This window comes from Camelus bactrianus, chromosome 13 (assembly GCF_048773025.1).
Source record: "Camelus bactrianus isolate YW-2024 breed Bactrian camel chromosome 13, ASM4877302v1, whole genome shotgun sequence".
NCBI lineage: Eukaryota > Metazoa > Chordata > Mammalia > Artiodactyla > Camelidae > Camelus > Camelus bactrianus.
In genome coordinates this window covers 17,768,637-17,777,898 of record NC_133551.1, presented here as the reverse complement: position 1 = coordinate 17,777,898, position 9,262 = coordinate 17,768,637, and the positions used below count along the sequence as shown (strand labels likewise).

Below are 9,262 nucleotides of genomic sequence, written 5' to 3'. Positions count from 1 at the left end.
AAACAGAAGGAATAATGGGGATGAATTTAGAAAGGCAAAATTAAAAAATAATAATAAAAGGCCAGTTTAGAAAGAGAAAATAAAGAAAACAGGGAAGATAATCATCAAATAAATAATTTTAAAATGTTTCCCAGGACTGATGGACATTTGTTCAGGTTAAGGTGTTCTACTGAGTACCAAGTACTGTGAGTAAAATGAGAGATGTGCTATGATAATTGTCATGCAACCTTAGAACACTGGTGAAGAAAAGGCTATTCAGCAGTCTTCTAAAAGCAAGATTTCGTAATAATGATCCAAAAATAGGAGTGGAATTGAAAATCTCAACATCATCAATAGAATCTTAAAGACAGTAGATATGTTGTCAAAATTTTAAGGGAAGTAAGTTTCAAACAAGGGTTCTATGCCAAATAAATGTGAAGAGAATAATTGTGCTAAGACACAAATAAAAATATTTACCTCTCTTTTTCACAACGGGTTTGCTGCCAGGACACAGGTTTTATGAAAACCTCTGCTAAATGTAAGCCAAAATGGGAAAGGAGAAGACTCACATCAACATCATGGTCATTGGACACATAGATTCGGGCAAGTCTACCACCACCGGCCATCTGATCTACAGATGTTGTGGCATTGACAAGAGAACCATCGAAAAGTTTGAGAAGGAGGCTGCCGAGATGGGAAAGGGCTCCTTCAAGTATGCCTGGGTCTTGGACAAACTGAAGGCAGAACATGAGCGCGGTATCACCGTTGATATCTCCCTGTGGAAATTTGAGCCCAGCAAGTACTACGTGACCATCTTTGATGCCCCCAGGACATAGAGACTTTATCAAAAACATGATTGCAGGCACATCTCAGGCTGACTGTGCTGTCCTGATTGTTGCTGCTGGTGTTGGTCAATTTGAAGCAGGTATCTCCAAGAATGGGCAGACCCATGAGCATGCCCTTCTGGCTTACACTCTGGGTGTGAAACAGCTAATCGTTGGCATTAACAAAATGGATTCCACTGAGCCACCCTACAGCCAGAAGAGAGATGAGGAAATTGTTAAGGAAGTCAGCACCTACATTAAGAAAACTGGCTACAACCGCGACACCATAGCATTTGTGCCAATTTCTGGCTGGAATGGTGACAACATGCTGGAGCCAATCTAACATGCCTTGGTTCAAGGGATGGAAAGTCACCCATAAAGATGGCAATGCCAGTGGAACCACGCTGCTCGAGGCTCTGGATTGCATCCTACTACCAACTCAGCCAACTGACAAGCCCTTGCGTCTGCCCCTCTAGGATGTCTACACGATTGGTGGTACGGGTAGTGTTCCTGTGGGTCGAGTGGAGACTGGTGTTCTCAAACCTGGCATGGTGGTCACCTTTGCTCCAGTCAGCGTTACAACTGAAGTCAAGTCTGCTGAGATGAACCATGAAGCTGTGAGTGAGGCCCTCCCTCGGGACAACGTGGGCTTCAACATCAAGACCGTGTTTGTCCAGGATGTTTGTCGCGGCAATGTGGCCAATGACAGCAAAAATGATCCACCAATGGAATCACAGCTCAGGTGATTATCTTGAATTACCCAGGCCAGATCAGTGCTGAATATGCACCTGTGCTGGATTGTCACACAGCTCACATTGCTTGCAAGTTTGCTGAACTGAGGGAGAAGATTGACCGATGTTCTGGGAAAAAGCTGGAAGATGGCCCCAAGTTCTTGAAATCTGGTGATGCTGCCATTGTTGACATGGTTCCTGGCAAGCCCATGTGTGTTGAGAGATTCTCTGACTATCCTCCTCTGGGCCGTTTTGCTGTCTGTGACACGAGACAGATGGTTGCTTTGGGTGTCATCAAGGCAGTGGACAAGAAGGCAGCTGGAGCTGGCAAGGTCACCAAGTCTGCCCAGAAACCTCAGAAGGCTAAATGAATATTATTCCCAATACCTGCCACCCCAGTCTTAATCAGTGGTAGAAGAATGGTCTCAGAACTGTTCATCTCAATTGGCCATTTAAGTTTAATAGTAAAAGACTGGTTAATGATAACAGTGCATCGTAAAACTTTCAGAAGGAAAGGAGAATGTTTTGTGGACCATTTGTTTTGTGTGTGTGTGTATGTAGCAGTTTTATGTTATTAGTTTTTAAAATCAGTACTTTTTAATGGAAACAACTTGACCAAAAATCTGTCACAGAATTTTGAGACCCATTAAAACAAAGTTTAATGAGAAAAAAAAAAAAGAATATTTGCCTCTCAAGCTTACTTTCTTAGAAAGTTACTGAAGTATCAAGTCCAGGAAAATGAATGGATAAAGAAGAAAGAGGAAGACAAGGGGTTCAGTGAACATGGGATTCAACCAAAGAGATGAGGAAGGAGAATCCCTCAAGGAAAGAGACCCTACAATGAGAGCTGTTCTGTACATGAGTCCTTACTGTGAAAAGATGAAGTAGGTAGAACACCAAATGTGGTTTTATTCATAAAAGCAGATTAAGTGATTGACAGAGAGTTTGGATCTAAACTAGTGATAATTACCAAAAAAATTAAGCAAGCTATAAACAAGATAATTATTGACTTCAGGAAAAAAGTTATGCAGGAAATAAGATGATATCATGTATCATATGATTCAGAGGTGAAATGCTTTGCATGATTAAAATAAATATTGGATGTGAATCTACACAAGTTATGATATGTCTATCTTAAAGTGATGGAGTATGGAAACCATAAATACAACGTGATCCAGGGGAGAGGGAGATTAACAGAAAGTAAGATTCTCATGTTCCATAGCTAGAAGTCAGAGGCTAATGCTTAGGTTTGAAATTAAGCAGTAAAGTGGATATCTCTGTGAGCAAGAAGAAAGGATGGTGATGGGGAAGAGGGGAAACTGATCTTTTTCAAAACAAGCCTTGTGGAAACATTTGACACTTAAAAATATGTGATGTGTTAATTTGATAAGAAATCATATTAAATAGAGTCTGTTTTCAAATATTGTATCATTTCCAGCCTGGATACCATTGTGATTTAGAGATCTAGTGACACACTTTGGTATTTGTTATTGATACACATCTACAGAAATGCTATAAATCAGTGTAGTGTTAATGTTTACATTAGCATTTCTATGTAGGAAATTACAGGAAAGAGGCTGTGGATTTCTTAATTCTTCTACTGCAAAATGATTTCACAGATAAAGTAATATGTTTCTGTTTGGTATTGCCAAATATGCAACTCTATTCTTTTAGAGGAAGCGTTTCAAGAAAAACATAGCTTTCACAATGAGGGATCAGTTTCCAAGGATAGTTGGCAAACCATCTTTAGGTCAGTTTTCTTTAAAAGAAGATTCTGTGAGTGCATCTAAGCATGAAAAGTAAAATGTTGACGGCATGGGATAGCTCTTACTAGTAAGAGGAAAAGCACATATATCTTGTTTTATGTGCTGACAATTCTAAAGATCTCATTGAGATTCGGGAAACTGTCCAATAAGACCAACTTTGCAAGCTGTTTAAATTTTTTTTTAAGTGTCCCATTGGATTTTCACACCTTTTCTTCCCACATTCCAGTTACGCAGCAATAGTACTTCTAGACCTTGTAGAAACAGAGTACTAAAGCTTTGTTTCAGGGTTTCCAGACACTAGAATTCTTATTATACCACAGTTTGGTTTTATCAGTTCTAAGACCACAGTCTCTCTTCATTTCCACAGATATTGGGGTCCTTTGAGGGTTGTTGGGAGGGCATCACCATCAATCTTGGTTTCCAAAGCTAGCCCATCTCTGTAGGGTCACTCATTCCATTCTTCTTCCCCTAAACTGCTACCTTTTCCATTTTGACTCTCCAACTTCATCCTATCTTTCAAGGCCAAGCTCAATACTCTTTTCCTTCATAATTATCATTAGTCTTTCCAGACATAAACATCTTACTTCTTGTATTACTTTATAAATTATTTTAAGATTGTTTTGAGACTTCTCATATCATAGCATTAGATGTTAATTACTATTTAATGTAGTATTTAGTTTTCATTTCTATTTACATTTATCTTCTAAGGCAGAAGGTAAGATCTTTGAGGGTAAAGGCTATCTCTGACATATTTTTATATGAACCTATGGTGCTTGCACACAATCAACACTGAATAACTTCTTATTTATTTAGCTTCATCATTTATTAGTCAATGTGCCAGCCACAATCTGGGAACATAGCTATGAATAAAAGAGACATCATAATTACTCTAGTGGATATTGAAATATATTGGGGAAAATAAACATGTATAAAATAATAAAACAAGTACAATTACATGTAATCCAGATGAGGGGTACACAATGGTTTATGAGCATTTAGTATCAGGGGTCAGGGGAAGCTTTCTTAGGCTTGTCCCATTCTGTTAACCAAAGCTAAGCTGTTTCTGGGGTTGGGGAATTTTTCACAAGGCTATGTCATGTGAAAAACTATGAAGCATTCAAGACAATGAGACAAGGCCAGTGTGTCTAGGGTACAGTGAGGCAAAGGTAAGAGAAAAGGATAGAGGGGAATAAATCAAAGATGAATCTGGAAAGATAGAAGAAGACATGACTGTGCAGTGCCTTATAAGTATGTCAAGATGTTAACTTTTTAGGCTAAATACAAGGGGAAACCCATCAAATATTGGGAATATATGATTAGTTTTCCATTTTGAAAAGGTCAGTCTAGTTGCAGTATGGATAATAGATTGGACTGTCTAGAAATGAACTTGGGGGAAGAAAAAGTTAATAGATTATTGCAGTCATGCAGACCAGAGGTAATGTTATCTTAGACTTGGGAGACCAGAGGAGGGAAAGAAGAGAAAGAAGTGGAGGCAATTCAGAGATATATAAGAGAGAATCGACAAGGTGATTCTAGATGTAAGGATGTGATGGAATAGGAAGTGTCAACAGAGGTTCTTAGTATTCTCAATTACACAACTGAAAATACACTCTTAACATTCATTGAGATAGGAAACACAAGATAAGGATCAGGATTTAGAGGACACTGGGGAAGAGGAGGGCTTTGCAGAATACAAGTGAAATGCCATGATTGGGTATGTGCTGTGGAACACAGAGGACAGGTATGTGTGGAAACATTAACCTGTGTGTTATCTCCATATTTGATGGTAGTCAAAGCTAACAAAGGAAATGAATTTAGAAGAGGACTTACTGCAAAGCTGGGAGACCCTCCAACAGTGGGGAGGAAAATGTGGTGCCAAAGAAGCTGAGGGAGGAGACTATTCTCAAAAGAATTGAGGGGTCAACAGTATCACTGCTGTGGAGAGATCAAGTTTGATGAAGATTTTGAATTAATTATTACATTTAGTGGTATAGGAGAGCCACTGGGAACTTAGCAAATGCCAAGATGAGGCCAGACAAGAGTGATGAAATAAAGGAAGCAAACATTGAAAACTTTTTGAAAAATTGGTCTTTAAAGTAGAGGAGAGATAATAAGAATATATCTGGAGGGGAATGTAGAATCAATTAAGGGACTTTATATATATAATAAATAATATTTTGTATGTTAAATATATATGAGTAATATGTAGATTATATATAATAAAACTTTAAATATGTAGTATGTAAGGTAATTCCTAAATCATAAGATGTTCTATCTCAATTGAATTTATAATAAGATTACTAAAGCATTGTTTGAAAAATACAGACGAGTCCAGAAATTCTGTGATTTGCTAAATGGAGAAGATTCTCAAGGGAGGAAGTCTTGGTACATTGTAAGTGGAGATTCAGACAAAAGACATATGTACTCTCATATCTATCATAGACATAATAATTTTATATTTATATAAAGATTTGGTGTCCTTGAATTGGTGTTTAGTCAGTTATTCTGCAAAAAAATATGTATCTACTGAATGCCAATTATTTGATGCACTAGGAAATTAGATGAGCAGGACAGAGCCAGTCCTTATCTTTTTATTATTAAAAAGTAATAATTGGCATGATGTTTTTATGGGTCAACTTAACTGGGCCACGGGGTACCCAGACATTAAATCAAACATTTTCCTGGGTGTGTCTGTGAGTGTGTTTTTGGATGGCATTAGCATTTGGACCCACCAAAAAAGCAAATAGTCAAAGCAATACTGAGAAAGAAAATTAAAACCAGAAGCATCACAATTTCTGATTTCAAACTATACTACAAGTTTATAATAATCACAACAGTATCATACTAGCATAAAAATAGACACAGAGATGAATGGAATAGAGTCAGGAGCCCAGAAATAAGCCCTTGCATATATTGTCAACTAATATTTGACAAGGGAGCATGGATGGATACGAAGTGGAGAAGATATTCTCTTAAACAGAAGAATTAAAACCATAAAACTCCTGGAAGAAAATATAGGGGGAAAGCCCCTTGATGTTGGTCTTGGCAATAATTTTTTGGATATGATACCAAAAGCCCAAGTAACAAAAGCAAAAATAAAGTGAGACCACAACAAACTGAAATGTTTCTGCGTAGCAAAAGAAACAATCAACAAAATGAAAAGAGAGCCTACAGAATGGGAGAAGATATTTACAAACCACATATCTGATAAGGCATAGCCAAAACTTACAAGGAACTTATACAACTCAACTGCAAAAAACAATTTGATTGAAAAATAGACAGAGAACCTGAATAGGTATTTTCTTGAGGAAGATATGCAAATGGACAACAGGCACATGAAAATATGCTCAGCATTACTAATCATCAGGAAACTGCAAAACTAAACTACAATGAGATGTCACCTCATGCTTATTAGAATGACTGTTCTCAAAAGGACAAGAAATAACCAGTGTTGATGAGGGTGTGGAGAAAAGGAAACACTTTCGCACTGTTGGTAAGATTGTAAATTGGTGCAGCCACCATGGAAGACAAATGGAGTTTCCTTAAAAAATTAAAAATAGAATAATCATATGTTCCAGCAGTCCCACTACTGGGTATATACTCAGAGGAAATAAAATCAGGGTCTTGAAGAGCTATCTGAAATCTCATGTTTATTGCAGCATTATTCACAATTGCCAAGATATGGAAATAACCTAGGTGTCCATCAGTGAATGAATGGATGAAAGAAGATGTGAGATATATCTACCTCTATACCTGAACCTGTAACTATATATACATATATATACATATAAGCAGTCACTTTCCTAGGTGAAATAAGTCAAACAGAGCAAGACAAATGTTGTATGATATCACCACATGTGGAATCTAAAAAAAAAAAAAACAAAAAAAAAAACCTCACAGAAACAAATAGTAGGATGGTTGTTGCCAGGTGCTGGGGAGAGAGTGAAATGGGAATATGCTAGTCAACATGTACAAATTTCCAGTTAGAAGATGAGTAAGTTATGAGTATCTAATGTATAGCATGGTAACTAGTTAAATGATACTTCGTCATACACTTAAAGATTGCTGAGAGTAGATCTTAAAAGTTCTCACCACACACACAGAATGGTAATTATGTGCAGTCATGGAGGTGTTAATAATACTATTCTGGTAATCATTTTGCAATATATAAATGTATCAAATCATCATGCTGCGTATCTTAAAGTTACACAGTGTTGTATGTCAGTTATATCACAACAATGCTAGAAACAAATAAGGGAACAGATACCCTGTTTTGTGCATACTGGTCAGCCTCTTTCCCTAGCCACCTCTGTCATTGCCAATAGACTCATAAACAAAGTGGCCATACTAAAGGAATGGAGGGCATGCAGTGGCTCGGCACCACTGACTTCCACTCCCCAAGGCTTACCCGGTGATGGCCACTGCTAAGTACTAAATACGATATCATCAGAGACCAACACTGAGTCTTCAGTATGGTATCATTTCTCAGGGTGTCCAGCCTGCTTCCTGGTGGAAGGTTGATTATACTGGACTGCTTCCATGAACAAGGCAGCATCTTGTTCTTACCGTCCGAATTTATCATCTGTGGACCTCATAAGGCATTATCCCCCATCATGATATTCCACACAGCATTGTTTCTGATTAGGGAACTTCACAACAAATTAAGTGCAACAGTGGACCCATGCTCATAGGATTTATAGTTTTACCTTATTCCTCACCATCCTAAAGCAACTGGCTCAACAGAATAATGGAATGGCTTTTGAAGACTCAGTTACAGTGACAGCAAGGTGGCAGTACAGAAGGATGCAGCAAGGTTATCTGTAAGCCTGCATAGGCTGTGAAATAGTGTTCAATATGTTGTGCTGTTTGTTCCATGGCCACGATTCATGGATCCAGAAATCAATGGGTGGAAATGGCAGTAGCACCACTCACTATTACCCCTAATGACCAAGACCACTAGCAAGATTTTTCTTCCTGTTCCTGCAACTGTATGTTATGCTGACCTGGAAGTGTTAGTTCCAAAGGGAAGGTGCTTCCACCAGGAAACAGAACAAAGATTTCACTGAACTAGAAGTTAAGAGTGCCACCCAGCCACTTTGGATTCCTCATGCTTCTGAATCAATAGCCAAAGAAGGGAGTTACTACACTGGCCGAGGTAATTTATCCTGACTACCAAGGGGAAACTGGACTATTACTATACCATGGAGGTAAGGAAGAGTATGTCTGGAGTACAGGCAATCCTTACAGTGTGTTGGTGTACTCCCATGCTCTGTGATTAAGGTCAGTGGAAGACTACAACAAGCCAATCCAGAAGGGACTGCTAATGGCCCAGACCCTTCAAGAATGAAGTTTGGGTCACCATGCCCAGTAAAGAATCAGAACCACCCGAGGGGCTTGCTGAAGGCAAAGGAAATATAGACTGGGTAGTGTGAGAAGGGACATATAAAATCCGACTATGACCAGACAGCCAGGTATGGAAATGAGAACTGTAATTGTCATGAGTATTTTCTGCTTTTTTTGTTACGAATATGTTTGTGTGTGTGATTAGCAATTATCTTTGTTTTCTTTCCTCTCTTATTCCTTTATCATGTATCGTAAGATGCAGTGACTTTATATCATAGTATTTAAGTATTATTAATTCTACATAGTAGTACTTAAGTTATGAGATATCAAGGAGAAGGGCAAACATCCCTCAAGGACTTTACCTCCTGGTTAGTGCATTTTTGGTTACACACAGATATGTTAGTGAAATTCTGACCTTGTTAATGGAGATTGAGTATCGTTTAAGGGCAATATGTATGGATGCCAAGTTGAAAAGAGGTGATCTTTTGATGGTTAACTTTAGGATGAGATTGACATTTGACTCCTAGACTGAGTAAAGCAGTATGCTCTCTCTAATGTGAGTGGTCCTGATTTCAGTCTGAATTAAGTTGAAGGCCTGAGTAGAACAAAACGTCTCACT

At 38.2% G+C, this 9,262-nt stretch overlaps 1 pseudogene; it reads left to right on the top strand.

The window, feature by feature from the left end:
• Window positions 1-527: 527 nt before the first annotated feature.
• On the top strand, window positions 528-2,215 carry LOC105075502 (elongation factor 1-alpha 1 pseudogene; annotated as a pseudogene).
• Window positions 2,216-9,262: the final 7,047 nt, after the last annotated feature.